The sequence below is a fragment of the Strix uralensis genome, chromosome 18, assembly GCF_047716275.1.
Source record: "Strix uralensis isolate ZFMK-TIS-50842 chromosome 18, bStrUra1, whole genome shotgun sequence".
NCBI lineage: Eukaryota > Metazoa > Chordata > Aves > Strigiformes > Strigidae > Strix > Strix uralensis.
The window spans coordinates 17024092-17044760 of record NC_133989.1 but is presented as its reverse complement, the minus strand read 5'-3'; the positions used below and the strand labels follow the sequence as shown (position 1 = coordinate 17044760).

The 20669-nt window shown below is 53.0% G+C and overlaps 1 protein-coding gene across 7 annotated transcripts in view; it reads left to right on the top strand.

The window, feature by feature from the left end:
- Positions 1–250: 250 nt before the first annotated feature.
- Positions 251–20669, top strand: part of CHD6 (chromodomain helicase DNA binding protein 6) — a 92493-nt gene continuing 72074 nt past the window's right edge. For 6 of the 7 annotated variants that reach the window (XM_074887872.1, XM_074887867.1, XM_074887870.1 and 3 more), the window contains exon 1: positions 270–339. The gene's annotated coding sequence lies outside the window, so the exon portion shown is untranslated. Of the gene's footprint in view, positions 340–20669 lie in introns of all 7 variants that reach the window. The other variant, XM_074887868.1, reaches the window with a different exon arrangement.

The following is a 20669-nucleotide window of genomic DNA, read 5'->3' as shown; positions in this document are numbered from 1 at the left end:
CGGACCGGTTCACATCCGGGGAACGGGCGGCGGGCGCGGACGTGGAGGGCGGGGGGCGGCGCGCGGGGGCGGCGGCGCGGCCAATCGCCGCCGCGCTCTCATCGGTGCAAACAGGAGCACAATGGAGCGAGCGGCGGGCGCGCTGCAGCCAAGCTTGGCGCGGGCGCCGCGCGGCTGACGGCTCAGCCTGCCAATGGGCGCCGGCGCGCGGCGGCGGGCAGCCAATGGGCGCGGGGCGGGGGCGTGCCCGGGCGAGGTTAGGGTGTCCTTGCAGGGTGCTGGGCTAAACTTCACCAAATAATAGCTGTTTGTATTTGGGCGGCCGAGGAGCCATTTTAGGTAAGTTCTGCCCCGAAGTTTTGGGTTCACCCGCCCGGCGCGGCCGGGGGCGGCGGCGGGGTGGGGGGGCGGCGGTGGGGCCGCGCCGGGGCGGCGCTATGAATGAACTCGGCGGCGGCGGCGGCGCGGGCCGCGGGGCGGGCGGGCGGCGGGGCCGGGGCGGCCGCCGGCCCTATCATGGCTCCGGCCGCGGGGACGGGCCGGCCGCGGGGGAGGGGCGGCGGCGCCCCCGCCGGTTCCTCCTCGCGGCCCTCCCCCGCCCCCCGGGGCGCGGGGCCGGCGGCAGCGCGGCGGGGGGGGGGGAGCGCCGCCGCGGCCTCGTCTCGCCGGCCCTACCTGCCGCTCGCCCCCCAGCCCGCCGGGCGCGGGGAGGGCCGGGCCTAGTCGGCGCTGGACCGGCAGCTCGGGGCCCGGCGCCACCCCCCCCCCCCCTCCCAACCCCCCCACCCCGCAGCCGCGGCGGCCCCGGGGCGTGCGGGGGGCCGGGGGCGGAGGCGTGGCGGGCTCCCCCCGGCGCTGCGCGGTGACTCCTCCCGTCCGGGAAGGGGGGAGCGCGGCCCCCGGCCCCGCACCGAGCTGCGCGACCGCAGCGTCGGGTGGGCTGCGGGGTGCCGGGAGCCTGCCCGCGGGGCGCAGCTTTCCGCCGTCATTCCGGCCGCAGTGCTCAAGCAAATCGATAATTAAGTCTTTAAACTTTGCGGGCGGGGGAGAAGCGGGTCCCTTGGCAGGCTGGGGGCCCCGGGGCACGGTTTTCCTGCTGCCCGGCGCCTGCCCAGCAAGGGCACCCGGGGCGCTGAGAAGGGGGGGGGATGCGGTTAAAGGGCTGTTTCCCCCGCTCCGGGCGACGGGCTCGTCCCCGTCATCGGCGGGTTCGGCCCGCTTCGCCCCTTGCGCGCGGAGCAGACGTGCATCTGTTGTGACATTGCAGCCATGTCACAACAGAGAGGCATCACAGTCACGTTGGAGTCGCGTCTTGTTCGCGCTGCAGTCATCTCGCCGTAGTCGCCCCGCGCAGCCTTGCGTCCGTTGTGTTTTGGTGGCTGCCTTGTGGGATTCTCCCTGTTCTTACCAGGGACTTTTACTGGCGATTGAGGTGGATTTTAGCCTTGATCAACGAGGCTTGTAGGGTAAACGCTGTGAGAGAAACGCATGCGAACAGAATATGGAAAGATGAAGCGAAGTCGTCTGTTAGTATTGCTGCCTGATGTGCACACCCGTCTCGGAGCAACTAACGTTTTCTCTGTTTATTGATTTGCCTTCCTGACAACTACGCTAAACTCGCAGTAAAGTCAGGGACTGTGGAGGCCAGGCAGAGTGCCTCAGCACACAGGGAGCTGTTTCTGCTTGGTCTGCTGCTGGCCTTTAATGTGGTAGAACTTTTCAGTAATTTTGCTATGAAAAGTGCTTGGTTTATTTCTTCAGTAGACCGGGATGCTTTTAGCCAAAACCTCAGGCTTTTTTTGTTGTTTACCTCCTGCTTGGGAAATGCAGCAAATGCTTTTGGGGTTGGAGAATGAGGGGAGAGGGGTGGAGATGGTTCGCTGTGGTTTTGCGAAGTGGCCTGTAGGTCTGTGCAGGAGTCTCCAGCACCCCTCTGCAGTCACTGGCCTCCCTGGCAGAGGGCACCTTGTGAGCAGGCAGATGTGGTTTTACTCCTTAGATGTTTATCCCTGACCCCTTCACTTGCAGAGCTACAGATATTTGGTGGCTGGTGCTGCCTGTATCTTTTTAACAGGTGTGGGATCAGTTGGATTAGGGTGTTGTCAGAGGAGAGGGAACACTGAGCTCTGGAAGTATTTTCCCCGCCGTGAAGTGTTGCTGTTGCTTTTGGGCCCTGTTCAGGTGACGGCACAAGAATAGGTGCCGCCTTACCCCTCCTCACCTGTTGTTTACCTCATTCATGCAGGAGCTCTGCTGTGCTGTTTTGCAGAGAAATTGTTGTTTTGGTCCAGCTGTTGAAGTATGAAACAATAACAGCATATTTTTGCTCTGGAAGTAAATTCTTCCTGGGGTAAATAGGTCAAGGCTTCTGACTTCCAACTGGGTTGGTTTTGTTCAGGGCTGCTCCTGGGTTCCTTTCCCACTTGTTTAGTGGAAAATTGATTCCTCTTGCACTACAAAGCTTAATGTTGTTGTCTGTCTGTTTGCTTTTGGAAAGCTAATTCAGCCCATCACCAAATTGGTACAGCTGCCTAAACTTGCAGGTCCTTCAGGAGCATTGGACATACTGCTGAGTTTCCTTCACTGCAAAGATGGGAAGCACGCAGCAGTGCTGGGGTGAGGCTGATTGAATGTTGCCCATTGAGCGCTTCAAGCTCTAAAGCCTGATAACTAGTAGAGTTGCATCCTATCAAAATGTCTGTGTGTACCCTCTGCAGCAGAACAGGAAGTATGTGTTATTATTCCTGAAATAAAAGGCACAGTCAATGAGAGGACTTGGAGAAAGACTGATTTGGGTTTGTTTTCACTTTTGTGAAGTTTGAAGCCCATCCTGCAGCCATGGCTGTTTATTTCTGCCTATTGTCTCATTCCTCCAAGCAGAAACATTGATTGCCCTGTTGCTGAGAAGGCAGTTGCAGGCCCTTGCTGCAGGCTAGTATGGATGTGTTAAAAACTAGCCTGTGTGATCTCTGAAACTAAGGCTGTTTTTCAATGCTTGCAGTGTGTGAATAATGTACATCTCTTGCAGAAGGTGCTGGCAGGGTCCCTCATTACCTTGTTCTGAGCACTGCTGTCTGGTTTGGAAGCCTGCGCCTTTCTGATGGCTTGAATTTACCTTTCCCTCTGTTGTCCTGTGTGTTGGCATTAGGGGAGAGTGGTTCCATCTAAGCTGCTGGTCTTTGAGCAGCCGGCCCTGGGTATGCCAGTGTTAGCCCCGATGGTCAATGCTGTGGGTATTTTTGAAGTGTGTTGATTTCTAGTGGCTTGGTGGAGGCTCTCAGAGGAACGTCTAGTTTTCCTGACTGCGCTTTACAATATTTCTTTAACAGGAAACAAATCTCTGCCTTCCCACCCCTGAAGTATAGTCTCAGTAATTTTTAAGATTTAGTCTTCCTTGAGAGTTCTTTAATATTTTCTCAAGAGCTTCTCCAAAGACAAACTTTTACAGGTGGATAATATAGTGTTTCACTTTAATGGTTTGTGTTATTTCAAGAGGAGTTTGCACAAGCAAGTGAACTTGTTTTTGTGAGATGGCAAGGCTGAGAGCTTGACCACCAGAGCAGGCCTTTGTTTTTTGCATGAAGCTCTGGTGTCCTGGCCTGTCTCGGGTAAGAGCGTGCACATCAGCCTGCACGAGAAGCTTGCCCTTGCGAAGGAGAGGAGAGGGTTGATCAGACTTGCGCTATGAATGAGCCCTTGGTGCAGGAATGTGGACTCGGTGCGTTGGGTCTGGAAAGCAGGCATGTGTAGGGAGGCTTCTCTGAAGTTGTCTTAAAGAGACACTGGTAAGCACGGTAGTTGGATGTCTGACTGGGCTTCAGGGGAGCCAAGAGGGCTTGTTTTCGTTGTTCCTGTAAGTAGCAATGAAAGCGTTTCTCCTCTCTCATCCCCAGTTTCCTGCTTGGGCCAGTGGAGTCAACCTCTGATGTTGGTGAATTCACCCTGGTCTGTAAAAGCAGAGGCAGAGCTGCTGCTGGGGGCCAACAAGCTGGGTAAAGGGGAGAGAAGATGGTCAGGGTGAATGGTCTATATGTAGTCGAGTAGCAGTGTTTGCTGCAGGCAGAGTTGGTGACAGTGTGCCAGGTTTGTATGGTGGGTTCTCAGCATGCTAAAAAACCCATGAAAACAGAGTTACACTTCACCCTGGGAACGGTGGCCGTGTCACTGCCTGCATGGCCAGCATGGTGGTGGTGGGACCAAAATCCTCTAAGAAAGTGGATTCTCCCTGTGTGGCAGCGTGCTGCAAATGCTGTGCTGGGCAGTGCCTGTCCCAGCCAGCCTCCGGTGATCCTCAGACACCAGCCCCTGGTGGAAATAACAGAGCTGGGGAAGGCTGACCAAACCGTCAACAAAAGGGGAAAAACGTGGTGCTGTGGGTGTCAGCTTGTGACATGAGGAGACTCTGATTTTGCTTTCTAATATCTTGGGCTGGTGCAATATGTTTTCCATGTGATAGGACAATGCCTTCAACTTTCCCTTATATGGGAAAATCTGGTATGCAGCCTAGCAATCTGCCAATATGTGGCTATTAATTTTTAGCATTGTTATGTTGGATGTGTCCAGTCAGCCTAAGAAGTAGGAAATACCTGGGACGCTGTGGCTGGGCTTTAATGTTTGAGGCAGGTCCCTAACAGGTATCTGGGGAAAGGTGGTGGCGGTGCTCTAGGGAATGCCTGAGGACACTCAGCTCCTCCTGAAGTCAGCTAAAAGCTGGGAGAATTTGGCGCCTGGGTGTAGGGCTCCTGCCCTACGCTGCCCTTGGGCTCAGTTTTCCAAAAGGAGCTGGGGGCCGTGGTCGTGTTGGCACGGAGGAGGTCAGTGGAGCACTTGACCCATCCTTTGTGTAAGGCCTTTCCCCTGCGGAGGAAATGCTGCCTTGAGGTTAAGGGGTGCATGCTGTTTCCTTACTGCAGCGTGTTGCCTCTAGGGGATTCCCAGCCTGTAGCGAGTATAAATCCTGCTCTACCAGGAGCAAAACACTCTTTTCAGTCCAGAAAAGAAAGTGAGAAGTGTGGGAACCGAGTCCCAGTCCCTCTTTGTTTTGCATTTGGGCGCTGGAAGCGTGCTTGCAGAGGTGCGTTGGGTGTGGATCAAGGAGTGTGGGTGTTATCGTGACGAGGAGATGTTGGCTTGGTCATGGGGTGCACGTCGCATTTTCCAGCCCTGGTTTCTCTGTGAGGTATGCTGCTCAGGAGCAGTCTGACGGGGGTGTTGTTAACATCTATCCTAGGAGGTACAGCAGTTCTGCCTTTGCCCTTTATGCAGCCCTAATGTAGCATTAGTATAGGTAGTGTTATCTGGTTGGTTGTTTCGGGGTGGTTTTGTTTTTTGTTTGTTTTGTTTATTTGTTTAATTGTGTTTTAACTGGAGAGATTAGATCTGGTGAAGCTTTCTGATATTTGTCTGCCTCTTTCTGCCGTTTGGTTCAGTTGTTGTGGGAAGTCTGGTTGAAATGCAGGTAACTCATTGCTTCCTTTTGGGGTGACTGTGCCAAAAGCAGGGGAAAGTTATGCTTGTCAGTGTCAATTTACAGAATATTTGTTTCCTAAAATGTTTCCACAGAAGTGTGGGATCTGTGGAGCCCTGCTTTGTGTTAGAGTAAAAGGAGGCAATAGCTGGGGCCGGGCTGGTGTTAACCCAGCTCCATGGACTGACTATATGTCCCTACTAATGTGCATGCTATTATGATGGAGGGACAGGGAGGCAGTGGAGGGGCGAGGTTGTTCTGTTCAGTATCTTAAGTGGTCCTAAAGCATGTGTTTAAATTGCAGCCTGGGCGCTCTTGCACGGGAACAGAAGTGGGAAGGGCATGAGGGACCCCAGGCCAAAAGCCTGGGCAAATGCCTGGTGGGGGAAGTGCAGCCACGATGTCCCTGTGGCTGGGGGATAGGAACTGCAGCAGTCACTGCCCTGAGGGTTGCTAGAACTCCCTGGGATGTATCTCATTCGCATTTCTTTGAAGGCAGAATCAGGACTTTAGCTAATTGAAGGACGTCAGCTACCAGGCCCTCCACATTAGCAGCCACTGCTGAGAATTTTGGTCCCTCTGTATTGCACTACAAATAGACATTTGTTATTTGGACATAGTTGAGTTTCCTTCAAAAAACTTCCAGTTGTTAAACCTCTCTTCAGAAGTCATGAAGGTAAAGTTGTTTTATGTGCTTTCTGGTTTTCATTTTGTGCTTTAACTTACGCTCAATGGCTACCTTTGAAGGTGAATTCCAGCGTTAGCAATGTGCTAGCGTGCTACATGCAGGAACAAGGGTGATGCAAAGTTAGAGGGGACCTTCACTTTTTTGATGTATAGGGAGGTGAAGTATTGGTTCTTTAAGAAACATTAATGCCTTGTTATATATGTGCATCGAGGCAGAATTAAAGTTAGTCCTAGATACAGGAATAAACATTAGTGCTTTGCTATAGACATGCTGTGAAAGCTGCTATTTTTGTGTGAGCTGCTGCCTTGAGTTCTCTAGGTCTTGTGCACAGAGCGCCTTTAACCCTAAATGTTTCATCCGCTGTGGTTGAACTTAAAACATACTTAAGATAAATTGAAGCTTAAGTGTTAGGTGTCTGTTAGTTGAGGATCAGAGAAGAGAGCACCATTCTCTCTTGATTACTTCTATATATGTGCATGGTGCATCCTTGCTGTACCCTGTGCTCGCTTAGCCTGGGAAGGAGAGCAGTGGGCTGTGGGAATGCACAGCATACTGCTCTTATTTGTATGCTGCTCCGCTTGTTGCTTTAGGGCAAGCGAAGCCCTGTTTCTCAGTGATCTTTCTCAGTCCCCGTAGGGTGCCCCTCACCAGGGTATCTGAGCTTTTCCCGGCATGCACTTCCGTGCATACATAAAGGCAGGTTTCTCTGCTCCACCGCAGACAGCAGAGACTGTGCTCTGTTTGTTCGCTGTGCGGTGATGTTGTGGGGAGGCTGACTGAAGCAAGGCTTGGGCTTACTGTGAAGGTGCTGAGGTTTGTGGTTACCCTGATTTCTTCAGAGAAGTGGTTACAGATTTGTGGGCCAGTCACAGTGACTGCTCCACCTCCTTGCTCTGGAGGGTGAGAATTTCTGTCTGAGAATAACATCACTGTTTTGGAGTTGGGCCAGCCCCGCGTTGTGCTTTGAGAATGAGGACCAGGGTCCTGAATCCAGAAGGCAAAGGAAGGAGTGTGTCGCTATGGGCACAGGCTCTTTGAAGCTTTAGTAGTTGTGATTTCAGCAAGAGTGGCCTCTCCAGGAGCCCCATAGCAAGGTGTGACTCTGCAGGCTTGCAGGCCATGTGTGTTTGAATAGGTACAGCTGTGCCCACATCTGACAGGGCACAGTACACTGTGTGTGATGTGGTTATCTGTGGCTGCTGCGCTCTGGTTTCTAGACAGGCTCTCTGCTGGCCACTTTGCTGAGTGACATTAGGTCTGATGAATTCTGGACAGCGTTCCTAAACCCTCTCCTGGATCCAGCTCTACATCCTGCTCTTTCTGCCACCATGAGCTGGGAGAGCAAGATGTCTAACAGAGCAGAAGTCGATTTCTGGACTTCATTACATGTTAGTTCCTCCAGAGACGTCCCCTGAAGGAAGGGGCCAGAAAATGAGTGGCTTATCCAGGTACGGAGGGAGAGGTGATGTGGAAACCATGTTGGCATGGACTTCTGACAGGTATATGCAGTAAGAGTGGACTAGGACATGGGTCTGTGGGACCCGTGCTCTGCTGTTGTGTCTAGAGTTTGCTTGCCTGACCTTCGTGTTGCTACATGTGAAAGGAGACTGATGTCTGTAGGCCTGCCAGGCAAGCAGGGACAAGAGTCTCTTGGTAGTTTGGTGCAGCTGATGCCATGTGCTTGCCTGCTGGCTAGCTGACCCCATGAAGATAGTACTGGTTGGCCAGGAGGGTCCTGGACGTGGTGGGTGTCTTCTGTGTCTGTGCCCTGAATGAATGCAGCTTAACTTCAGGAGAGACCCATAGCAGCTCTGCCTGTGTGCTGTTTGAGGGGGCTTGGTGTGCTCTGAAGTCCCACCTCTGCTTAGAAAAAAAGGGACTCTGCAAAGATGGTGCTCTGCAGTCAGCGGTAGCGATTGCAGCTTGGGCATGCTCTGACAGGAGAGGTGTGCTCCCTCCCTGTGCAAGTGTGGACCTCCAGCCTGGTGAGGCTGGTGCTCTCTCCCCTGCTCCCTGAGCTGGCCTCTGACTGAAGGGCTTCATGAGCTGAGACAAGAAGGGGCTACCGCTCCATGTGTGCTTCTGGTAGCATTTTACTTGCAGCGTGTCCGGGCAGGACTTTGGGTGCTCACTGTTTAAAAAGGCTACCCGAGTGTATTAAAGAATTGCCTGTAGCTGAAGAGGGAACCAAACCTGGCGTTGCTGAACTCCAGGCATTTGCACGTGAAGAATCGAGGAATTTCTTTTTGGCACTTCTCTCTCCCTCCTATGATGAAGTGTTTCTTGGGGGATGATGTAAAAGACACAAATGCAAGGAAGCATTGAGATGATTGAGAGGAATGTCTCCTTACAGATGGTATCTGAACTCTGAAGACTGTTCTTCAAGGTAGCTTCAGTTGAGATTGTGGAGAACTTGTATCCCAGAAAGTTAAATTCAAAAAAACTGGAAGCCCTTGGAGGTAAACATCAGGGAGTTACTGTCATTGCAGGGCAGAGAAGTTGAAGTGGAGGTGCACGTACTGTGGGGTAGCAGTGCTGCTTGTGAAGGGTCCTTTTGCTCTGTGCTGCATCAGGAGAGTTTGCTATGTTTTGCTTTCTCTCACTGTTGTTTAGATGCTTGGGAAACAGGTCTGATGTTTCAGTACACAAGTTCTCAGGCCTGGAGAACAGCACATTTCTGTCTGTTGCTATTTTGGGCCAAGGTTTGCTAGTTTCTTTTAGGATATACAGGATGCCATGAGCCGTGGGACCTCACCACAGCATACAGTAAACTCTCAGGCTGTGGTTGTTTGGGATGTTACCTTCCTGGGTGGTGAGGAACAGCTTGGCTCCCCCAGGGATGGGCACTGCCACAGGCAGGGAGGGGTCTTGCCAGCCAACCTTTCTGCCCTCTCCTGGGGTGGAGTGGCCTGGGTTCGCAGTCCTCACAGGGCAGGTGCAACCTTTGCGTGTGCAGGAGCTGCTCTCCAACAGGTCAGCAGCAAGCAAGTGACCTCTGTAAGATGGTGGTGATGTCCTGTACTTGGGGAGTGAGCAGTGTAGCAAAATGGCCTTTTGCTCCTGGAGGTCCCTTCTACTCCCCTTCCAACCTTCACTGTGTATGAGAGAGCACAGACTGAGCTGAGCTTCCTTTGTCACCCGGGTTTTGAGACTCCTAGGACCAGGATGGCAGTGCTGCCTAGCCCAAAGGAGAGCTGCTCACTCATCACGTGCAAAGATGTAGCTTGGGATCAGCCTTCAGTGCCTGCGCTCAAGAACTGTGGCATGAGATGTGAACAGGGTGGGCAAAGCAAGGCTGGCCCTGAGCTGGCTTCCTGCACTGTATACCCCTCCCTGCTCCGCTGCCATACACAGATAAGGCATTTGGCAAAGCAGTAGCGTCCATCCTGCTTGTGAGGCCCTGGACATGCTTAAAATGCTGACTGTACTCTTGTGGCCCAGCTTCTGGTGGCTTGGCCACGTTTCATTCAGCCCCTGTCTTGGATGTGTTTCTTGGGACATGTTCCCATGGCTATTCACTAGATGAAGCAGGGGCAGGTTGGCAGGAGGGCGCAAAGCCTGGTTCACCCTTTTGCTTTACTGTGACTATAGCAAGAGGGCAATAGAGAATAACTTCAAGCTGGCAGGTAACAGCAGCGAACGGGGGTGTGGGGACACCACCTGGATGGCTGGCAGTGGTAAGGGCGATCCACTGTGGAGGTCTATGGCAGGGAGTTTCAACTGTAGAGGACTGATGGAGACACCTGAAGGAATGATTCTCAGCAGGGCTGGACTCTGCAGTGGGGCCTCTGTCACCATTTGGAGCTGGGGCCGGTGTTGCTGTGCCATCCCAGCAGGAAGTCTGCTCTGGGTGTCAGATGTGCTCTTCATATGTGTCTGCGGCCAAGTCTTGAGGTGTGTTGCAAGTGCTTGTTCATCCTCTTAGTAGCCCTGCTGTGAAGGCTGATTTTTATCCCCATTCTACAGTTGGAAAATAGAGGCACAAAGGGCTCTGATTGCCTTTGAGGAGCTGTCTGCAGTGTGGCAAAACTGTTTTCTGACAGCTTGAGTTTGCTGTGCAGGATATTAACAACAGCAAGAGGGGAAGATCTGTGCTTTCAGGAATGCCATCTCATTCTTTGGCCGTCTGCCTTGGGATAGCTTGAGTTCGGTGCTCTTCAGTGTGTAGCTCTCAAGCAGTAACCTTATAAAAGGTTCTTTGAATTGGCCAGCTGTCAAGGTCTACCGGTTGAGCTGGCTTTTGTACACCTTTCATACTAATAAAGGTGCTGTGGGCTAAATTATGTGCCTGGTGGCATCTTTACAGGGCCGATGACCTTGAGGATGGACTTGGGCAGCTAAGTGAAGTTCTGAGTGCGTGAGAAATAAAAGGCAGCAGGAAAATTTGCGGAGTGCACAGGGTGCTGGTTTCTGCTGAAATCTATATCCCTCCTGATAGCTGGAGAGCAGCTGGGTAGTTTGCCCTGTTGCAAGAAGCCTCTGAAGCAGCTGGCAATAACCTCTGCACTCCTGCGGGCCTGGTAATTTGGAAGAGGCTTTTCTTATGCTACTGGGAAGTCTGGGTCCTCATGACCACTGGTCCAGGAAGCCAGTAGGAGCTGAGCCCATGATCCCATCTCTGCCCAGGGCTAACAGCCGGGCACTTCAGGGAAGAGAGCCTGCTTCTAGCACCAAGAATGTGTCCTCAGAGGTACTTTGCCCACTTCCATCTGAAGTGTAGCTAGGGTTGTGCTGTCGCTCTGACCTGAGGCTTTGCATAGCCTCCTTGACAGCCTTAGCACATACTGCCCTTGGTACGTGAGGCTCCAGACCTTGTGGTGGAGCAGATCGGGTGTACAGTCCCACGCTAAGGAAGAGGAATTGCCCACTAGGCATCTTTTTGGTTGCTGGCAAGCTGGTCCTGCAGCTGTGTTGAACTGCCATTATGAGGAGTGTGTTCTGGCTCCCAGCAGGCGAGGAAAGAGGCTGCAAGCTGCCTGCCTCCTGCCCGCAGTGGGGTACCAGAGGGTAGGAGAGCTGTGCAGGAAACTCTGGAAGTGGCAGTCTACTGTAGGCTTTATTGGCCTGTGCAACTCGGGACTCTCCTGCAGTACATAGATACAGATATTGTGTTTTCCCTTTTTTTTAAAGTAGGAAGTCAAGTGCTGGGAGTGTGATGAGAGAAGCGAGAAGGCTTTATGGCCACTGGCACAGTCTTCCCTGGGCACCCCATTCATGTCCTTCCTTGTTGGCTTGCTGGTCAACATGCCAGGACTGGTGAATAAGTGGAAGGAAAACTTGGCACTGATGATGGAGAAATGTCTTGTTAAGATTTGGCAGACAGGGCAGTTAATTTGGCCTGTGTGGTGGCCTGGGTTGAATGCCACACTGGAGTGTGTTTGTGTTTAATGGGGAGCAGAGGTCTGGTAAATGCCACATCAGTGTGATGGGCTTTGCTGATGTGGCAGGAGCTTGAGCTGGTGACGCTCTTGACAGGGCATGCGAATCGTGCTGCTGGGGTGCTGCCCTGCAGGGAGCTGCAGCAGGGCCCCGGAGAGCACAGGAGTGCTGCACTTGTTCACACACACACCAGCGCACCCTCACCCATGAAATCTCCGTCCTTGGCACCCCTGAGGGTGGTCATGGGCATGCCGCCCGCCGGAGCCCGGCCTGCTGGGTGCCAGCTACAAGGCTGGGCAGGTTTGGCCTACCTCCCTTCTGTCTTCCTTGTCTGCATAGGTACTGAGCTGTAGAAATTTGTTTTATTTTTCCTCTGGTTTTTACCTTGCTGATGTTGAGGATTAAAATCCACTGCCTGGGGCTTATGAGCAACTGTTTGGAGGGAGACTCTTTGCCTGCTGATCAGAAGACAACAGAAGGAGGCTTGAGAAACATGTCTCACTCCTGGCAGCTCCTGCACCCCAGGGCAGCAGGGTAATGGTGTGGGAAAGGGCACACAGCTAACGCTGGCAGCATCCCTGCGGTGGGGAAGCGGGTGCAGCTAACGCTGGGTGCATCCCCACTCTGCAGACAGCCACCTCTCAACCCCCAGTGCCGCTTGGGAGTGGTGTGTCCCCATTTTGAGCTGTCCATGAAGGTGAGAGAGAAATACATTTTAGGGTGAGCTCAGACCTGGTTTCCCTCTTTTTAGCAACAAGCTGGCGTGTGGTATCTTCATGCACATGCTGGCTGGCCAGGCATGGCTTTGCATTTCATGCTGTGCCTTCGCTGAACAAAACCAAAGGTGTTTCCAGCTGTTCTGTGGCTTTCTCATCCCCTTGTGCTGTTGGCCCCTGCTTGCTGCTGTACTCACTGGAGTCTAAGTGAGCCCTCGGTTCTCAGCCCTGTGCAGCTTTGAAATAACGGCTGAAGGTCATTGTGGTTATGGTCTTTGGGTTAGGAGCTGCATTTGAAAACTCTCCAAAAAGGAGCTATTGCTGTTTTTGCCACGTGAGCTTGTCACGAGAGTCATGAAGTGCAGCTGACTGAAGCTGCATTACCAGGGCCTGCATCCAGCCTGTGTGTGCTCTCTTTCTTGTTGGGTGCCAACAGAGCATCCTCTGTGCACAGGCAGAGGCACTGTCCCCAGAGTCTGACGTGGCTGTTGCTTTAGGGCTGAGAGCTTGTCTGGGAGGGCTTGGGAGCAGAAGTGCTGATGCTTTTTGGACGGCGAACACTGTGCAGCATCTCTGTATTCCTTGTCCCACGGAGCAGGTAGCGAGGAGGTTGTGGCTATTTCTTGCCTGCCCATCAAAGTCTTGTTGCCTGTTCCCCTGTGGGGTGGTGGAGTTGGGTGTCTTGGGAAGGCTTGGCTGGCAGGATTGCCACATGCACTGGGTGTCCTTATTCAGCAGATCTCTCAGCTCCCCTGACCCCACAGAGAACACAGTTAATTCCACCCCTGCCCCCCCCTTCTTTTTTTAAAGATTAAAATATTTTAAGAACAGAAAATTGCTTGGTGCACAACTGTGACTCCCCTGGGGCTGGTCGTTGGTGTGATGCTCTGCCCAGCCTGCCCTGGACATGTGCACCCACCTGAGGGGGGTTTGCTTCCTGACCTGGGATTATGCAGACCTTTCTCCCCTCGCTTCCTTCCGTGTGTCCCGCTCAGGGGAGCGGGGCCTGTGCCCCCTTCCCACCAGGGCCAGGGAGCACTGAGGAAGTATTAGGGCAGCTCTGAAAAGGAGAGCATTTGGCTGTTCAGCGAAGCCTCTGCAGTTGGGATGCCGAAGGGGTCTTGCTTCCCGTAGCTGTGTGTGCAGAGCGGGGAGGCTGCCTCTCCTCTGCCTCTCCTCGGGAAGGAAAAATGTATGCCGTGGCTGCCTCGCAGCAAGCTCACAGGCTCCCCAGCCCCCAGCCTTGCTGCTGCTGCTTCTCTCTTACTAAACTACTGGGTTATTTTTAACTTGGAAAAATTACAACCCAAGATTTGCATTCTCTACCCCCAGCGGAGGGCTGGAGGCAGGATGTGGGGGAGGCGCTGCGGAGGGCTGGGAATGCGGCTCACCGCTCTGGCAGGCCCGTTTCCAGGGCCTCGTGCCCCCCGCAGCACTCTGCCTGCCGGGCTCCGCATGCTCGCCGAGCTGCGAGGCTGCGCAGAGGGGAGGCGGGGAGGCCGCTTCTCCGCTCGACGCGGCTGGAGTTTCAGCCTGGATTCCCATGGCGAATGCGCGGAGCAGCTGCAGACACATAAACAAATCCTGCTGCAGCCGGCTGTGGGGAGAGAGCCGGGCTCTGGGCTGCCAGGCTGCTTGCGTGACAGCCTGCAGACGGGTGGCTTCTGACGGGGGCTGGATCCCTCCTTCAGAGAGTATCCCACAGAGAAGCGCTGGGGTGATTGAGCGTGTTGTGGAGGAGCAGCTGGCTGGGTTGCTGTTTTGCCCAGCGGAGGAGGCTTTGCTGGGCCATGCAGCCCTCCCTAATTCAGCTTGCTGCGAGCTGGTTGGGAGGAGCCAGGGAGAGAAGTGTCACTCTTGCGCAGTATTTCTCTTTCCCCCTGCTGTAGCTCTGCCCCTTCAGTGTGTTGCAGGCAGTTGTCTTGTCAGTGCTCATCTCCCCTGCCTGCATCTCCCTGAGCGAGCAGGAGCACCTCTCTAAATCCAGTGGCAGGACGATGTCGCTGCAGAGTCCCTTTGCCGTGCAGCCCACAGGAATGTAGTTGCCTGAGTCCCTCTGGATTGCACCACAGATACTCAGGCTTCAAGCTCCAGTAGCTCTGCCGGCTGAGACATGTCTGTGCAGCCCTGCCTGGAAACAGGAATTGATAAGGTAGCAAGAACCAAACAGCACCAGGGGACTGCAGATGTCTCTCTGCTGTTTGGTGCTTGGAGAAGGGTGTTGGTTGAGCCAAGTGGGTGAAGCACAGTGCAGGCTCTGAGTTCTGCTCTCAGTCTGTCCCAGCCCATGGGTCCTTTCCTGCTGCTCACTTGTGGTGCGGATGCATCAGCTAGGGAGGGTGGCTGATGCCTGGCCCATGCGTGGTTGTCTTTGGGCTTGCTGTCTGCCTTGCCAACAGCCAAGCTACTGAGGGTAGAGAGTGCTCTGGAGGTTCCTCTGATGGGCAGGTGCTGCCGGGCCCTGGGACCTCTGCTCCAGCTTGCCTGGGAGGGCCTGCCAGAGCCGATCAGTCCTGGCCTCTCATCTGCTGCTCAGTAGTGCTCCTAGTGATTAGGGCAGGAGTAGCAGAGCAATGCAGCAAACCTCTTGGCAAGCAATGGCCAGTACTTACTTCCTCCATCTGTCTTCAGGCAGACTCAGGCACCCTTGCTTCTTTGGGAATGATTCATGTTTGCTTGCCAAGGCTGGTCCCTTACCCCCAGCACACTAATCCAGCTTGGCCCAACACACCAAGTGTGGTCAGTGTGCTGATGCGAGAGGCTCTCTAGGCTGTGGGATGGGGCATGCTGTGAGATGCTGGTGCTGTTCCTGTGCCTCTGACCAGTGCCAAGTACCAGGACTCTGGGAGTTCCTGCTGGAATGGCTGTATTAATGCCACAGCTCTGCAAAGGCCTGAAAGGTTTCATGTGATGCCTGACCCTGATACAAAAATGACATGGCTCAGTGTCATCTCTGCATGCTAGGGAATGGCTACTGACTACTCCCCCTTTTTCTCAAGGCTGTAAGGTTTGTTGTCAGGCATGAACTCCTCCATGTTTGAGCCAGGGGCTGCTGCCACGGTGACAGCAGGTGGTGGGGAGCAGAGCCCCTCTCAGGCTGCCAGGGCTGGAGCAGCACCTCTTCCACCCAAAGAGCTGCTTCTGCAGCTTGTGTGAGGCAGCAGGGATGTCCCCACCACCCCAAAGTGCTGTGTACACACAAGGATAGCTGCTGACACTGACACAGGGGTTGGTGGTCTGGGGCAGAAGAAAGATCAGGACCCTCTACTTGTGAGACAATCTTCTGAAAGCTCTTGGTTGCCCTGTTGCCTGATGCCCTTTGTTGCTGCCTTGTGTTTGGAAAGGCTGAGCCAGGGCCCTTGTGCTCTGGCTGTGGGAGCTGCCTACAGCCCTGTGCTGCTGGGAGTGCTGGCTCCTGCTCTAGAGGGATCTGAATCTTCTCATCAATCTGTACTTTTGACCTCTGCCAGCCTTTCTCAGGGCAGGTTAGCACATCTCTGGTACCAGAGCAGCAAGGTTGCGCTGAGCCTCCCCAGCTCCACCTGGGCTAGCTGCAGTCCATGAGCCTGGCTTGCTGCAGGCCTGGGCAGCAGGTTTGGGCCCAGCACCCCTGACTAATCTCTTTTCCTTCAAGCTGTGCCCAAACACTGAGGCGATGCAGTACTTCCTGAAGCACTTCGGAAGAGCAGACCTGCTTGTCTGAAAATCAGTAATTTCATGGCATGGCTGTGCAGTTCTCCTCTCTTTATCTTCCTGCTTGTCCTTTGGGGGTGCGTGCAAAGTGCTGTGCTGGTTTGGGACTCTCTGTAATCAGACTGTAGGTGGGAGGAGAGAGAAAGGCCACATGATGTTGATGAGGTGAGCGAGGCTTGTACCCCTCATCTGGAAGGAAGCATCACTGCTGACAGGTGGAGGTTGGACACTTGATGCCTTTATCTCAAAGGAGCTGCTTGCAGTGAGACCTTGACCTTGGCACCTCGCTGGCACCTGAGCCTGCTGTGCTGTGCCTGGTGCTGCTCCTGTGCCTGGGAAGGGGACCCTTGGGCCGTGGGGGCACGGCTGGCAGACAGGGTCAGCCCGCAGAGCATGCATCTCCAGTGGGGCCACTGCCAACTAGTTTGGGGGATGAGCGAGCAAGTGTGGAGCTGGGTACACTGTTCTAGAGTACTTGTCTGGTTTGTAATAAGCAGAGGGGCCTCCAGCCTGAAGTGTGGGGCTCCTATTCCACTTCAGTGTCTTTGATAAACCACAGAATGAGTTCATCTTCCAGTCTGCCTTGTAGGAGAAGTGGCAGGGTAAACTGCTAATCTCTAAATGCTGGCTTTTAGATCCTGATGAGGGTGGGCAGCTGAAGCATGGACCCCAACTTGTGTTTACAGAGTGATTTAGGATAGTGTTGTGAGCCTGCAGTGTTGCTGTGGGCTTCTGGTTGGCAGTGTGCCGTTCGTCACCTTGGACTGAAAGTAGTTGCTGGAGGGGCTTCTCACCTGAGCCGTGGTGCAAGGCAGACTGTGCTCATGCTGGACCCAGATTGCTTTGCTTCAAGAGCAGGTGTCAGGGGCTCTCGCTTCTGGCCTGGCACCTGAGTATCTCAAGAGACCTGCTGAGAAGCAAATCCACTCTCTTTGCTGGATTTTTATCACTTCATTGAGATGTGGTGTGCATGTGCAGGATGCTGAGTGACTCGGTTGTGTCACTGAATGTTTGCCACAGCTGTGGTCTGAAAATCAGAATTGAAATGTATCGTGTAGTGGCACAAATCAACTTACAAGTGACTGACTGTTCGTGGTGCCTGTGGCTGTAACCCAAGGCTGCTGCCTGTTTCTGCTCTTTGCTGTGGCAGCTTTGGAGGGGCTTTGATGCAGAATTCCTACTTAGAAAGTGAAAAGAAAAAGTGCAGGTTTCCTGAGTGTATCATCACCAGTGTTTCTGGCACATAGGTGGATGTGCCCACATGCACCTGTGGGTGCCCCTTGCCCTTCAAGAGATGGCTTGTGAGCAGTGCTTGCTCTTTGAATCCCAGCTCCCGTTGTGCTTCGTTCTTCCCTTGGAGAAAGCCACATGCCCCTTTTGTTCATCCTTCTGAAGAGGATCGACAGTCTCTAAGGACCTGACGGTTGGGTGTTGATTTTTGTTTTAACTGCACACAGTTTCCTGGCTGCAGTGTATTTCTACAGATAAAATCTGTTCTTTTTCCCCTTTGAAGAAGGAAGCCACCTGCCTCTTGCAGGCAGCTGAACATGGCACTGTACTGCAGCGATGTGCTCTAATAAAGTAAAAAAATTCTCATCTGCACTGCCATGCTGAATAAGGAGCTTTCTTGGGCAAATGCCATCAATTTCTGCAGATGCTGAGGCTGAGTTTGTAGCCCTTTTGACTGTTGGTGACAAGCCTGCGGACAGGACCTGGAGGGAACAGTCAGGGCTGTGTTCACGCCTGCCCCGCGGCAGCGCGGGTGCCTCGGTGCGGCTCGCAGGCTGGGGCTGAGCTGGCCTCCGGGGAGATGCTGGACCACTGCTGCAGCAGGTACAGCTGTGCCATGGGCCAGGGACCTGTGTGCACCGACAGTCAGAGGAGAGAGGGGAGGGCAGGGCTTGAAGATGGTAGCCAGGGGAACGGAGTTGGGAAGCAAAGGCAAAGCATAAGCAGGACTGTGTTCAGAGCTGCTGAACTCCCGCCTTCCTTGCCACACTGCAGATGTGATTTCCCTGCAGGAAATGAAAGTTGCTCTTTGGATAAAGGCTATGAATAAAACTTTCTTTCTGAAGTGCCTTTGTATGTCCATGACCGAGGAGCTGTGGGAGCATCTGTTCCTGTTGGGATGCAGAACACTTGAAGGGATATAATTGAAAGTACACAATGGGGGAATGTCAGCCTGCACTCAGAGATTGTATTTTGTGTGTCTGAAGTCATCAGTGGGGCCTGTCCTTGGGGGTGGTTGTGTGGGTGTCTTGGGAGTGCATGTGTAGGAGTTGGGGAGAGGGAAGGGCTGAGGCAAGGCTGGATGTGTCCCCAAGGGAAAGAGAGGGGCAGCCCCTGGCTGTGCTGTGTGCCTTACTGGTTTCGAGGACTGTTCCCAGTTTTTGTGAACCATAGAATCATTTAGGTTGGAAAAGACCCTTAAGATCATCGAGTCCAACCATAAACATAACACTGCCAAGTCCACCACTAAGCCATATCCGTAAGCACCACATCTACATGGCTTTTAAATACCTCTAGGGATGGTGACTCAACCACTTCCCTGGGCAGCCTGTTTCAATGCTTGACAACACTTTCCGTGAAGAAATTTTTCCTAATATCCAATCAAAATCTCCCCTGGCACAACTTGACGCAGTTTCCTCTCCTTCTGTCACTTCTTACTTGGGAAAAGAGACCGACACCCACCTTGTTACAACCTCCTTTCAGGTAGTTCTAGAGAGTGATGAGGTCTCCCCTCAGACTCCTTTTCTCCAGACTAAACAACTCCAGTTCCCTCAGCTGCTCCTGATAGCACTTGTGTTCTAGACCCTTCACCAGCTCTGTCGCTCTTCTTTGGATGCGCTCCAGCATCTTGAAATCTTTCTTGTAGTGAGGGGCCCAGAACAACCAAAGCTTCATCCCCCTGCACCATTCCACCAAAGTGCTTGTCCTCTTGGGACCCTGAGAACTGACCCTGTTTGGCTGAATCTCACCTGCATATGTGTTATGTTACATGGAGGACCCTGCTTTGCCAGGTATCTTGGTGATCTGTGAACTTCTATTAGCCCAGCATTTTTGGGGGGATGCACTGCAAAATCAACTGGTGTTTCAGATGTGAGAGCCCGCCAGAAGTCTCCTAAAAGGCAAGTAGGATGTCAACAACAGCAACTTGGATGGTGCAGTCTCATCCCGTGGCCTGCTCTTGGAATACGTAACCTGTAGGCACAGTCCTTTTCTGCTTGTTAACACATGCTGTGTGTTCAACTCGTTGGCTGTGGAGACGGTCAGACTTGTGGGCCAGTCTAATTACAGCTCATTCCCGCATTACGTTTTAATGTAATTCAATCTTAGGTGGTGTTGGTGCTCTCTGGGATGAAGCTCTTCTGTGCAGTCGGAATAATCCTTGTCTAGCTCTTGCTGTTTTGCAGTGCAAATCTGCAGTGCCTCAGGCTGGCTTTTTTGTAAGGTTTCAACAAGAACGGATGTTTTTGAGGAAGGGGTTACAGAAAAAGGCAGAAATTGATCTTTTACCTGTCCTTGTAGAAATTAGCCAGCCTCAGCAAAGCATCAGCTTCTGAAAACAAACATTTGATTTTAAAAAATGTTGTTTGTCACTGTGCTCTGTTCCCTTTGCACCTGAATGAAGGAGGGCCCAAGCCTGTTACTATGACTGTCTTTGTGTTACCTTAAATGGAGAAATTGTCTTTCTCTCAAACCTAGTCCTCATTCTCCTGCTGAGCTTTAGACAAGGGCCCCCAGGCATTGCACGGTTAAAAATTTCTCCCATCCCAAGTGTCTTGGCAGCTGCCTTCCAGCCCCACTCCAACAGCAGCTCTCACCCTTCAGTGCTATCCCTAGCCTTCATTTTCTTGGGAATAAGTGAACATGGCGCTGAAGCCATGTTGCAGACTAGAGACTTCTAGCTCAGGTCTTCTGACCGTTTCCTTTTGGCAGCCTCTCTCCAGCCCCACTCTGCAGCTCCAGGCTTTCTCTCAACCCTAACTCTCCCTTTTTGGGCGAAGCTGTAGAGAAGGCTACTGAGCCATTTTCCATACCAAAGGTTTCTCTAAGCCCCAGTTTCTTTGCAAGCCTCCGCTTTGCTTTGGCAGCCCATTTCCATCCCTGTTCTAATTGCATCTCTAGGCTTTCTCTTTCCATAAGTGTTACCCTAACCCTAATTTTATAGCTGAACCTTTTGACAAGACCTGCTGTGCAAAAGATGATTCCCAGCCAAGGTCTCTTGGCAACCTGAAATAATCTTTGGCAGCCCATTTCTAACCCTGTTCCAACTGAAACCCTAGGCTTTTGCTGTCAGCCTTACCCCTAGTTCTCACTTTCCATCTGAGCTTTAGACATGGAAACCCAGATGAAGGAGTTCTGCCAGCCCAGGTCTCTTGGCAGCTCGCACTTGGCTTTGGCAGCCCCTTTCCAGCCACAGTCCAACTGCAGCGCTAGGCTTTCTCTCTCTCAGCCCTAACCCTAACCCTAACCCTGGCTGTAGCTCTCATTTTCCTGTGGAACAATAGAAAAGACCCCACAGCTATTGCTGAGATGAAGACTTTGACCCAGCCTGGGCTCAGCTGTAAGCTCTCTTTCACTCAGCCCTAACTCTTATTTTTTTTGTGAAGAACTGTAGGGAAGACCCCTAACCCGTTGCTCACACCAAAGCTCTCTCTCAGTCCAGGACTCTTGACAGCCCTTGCTTACTTTTGACAGCACCTTTCCAGCTTTGCTGCAGCAG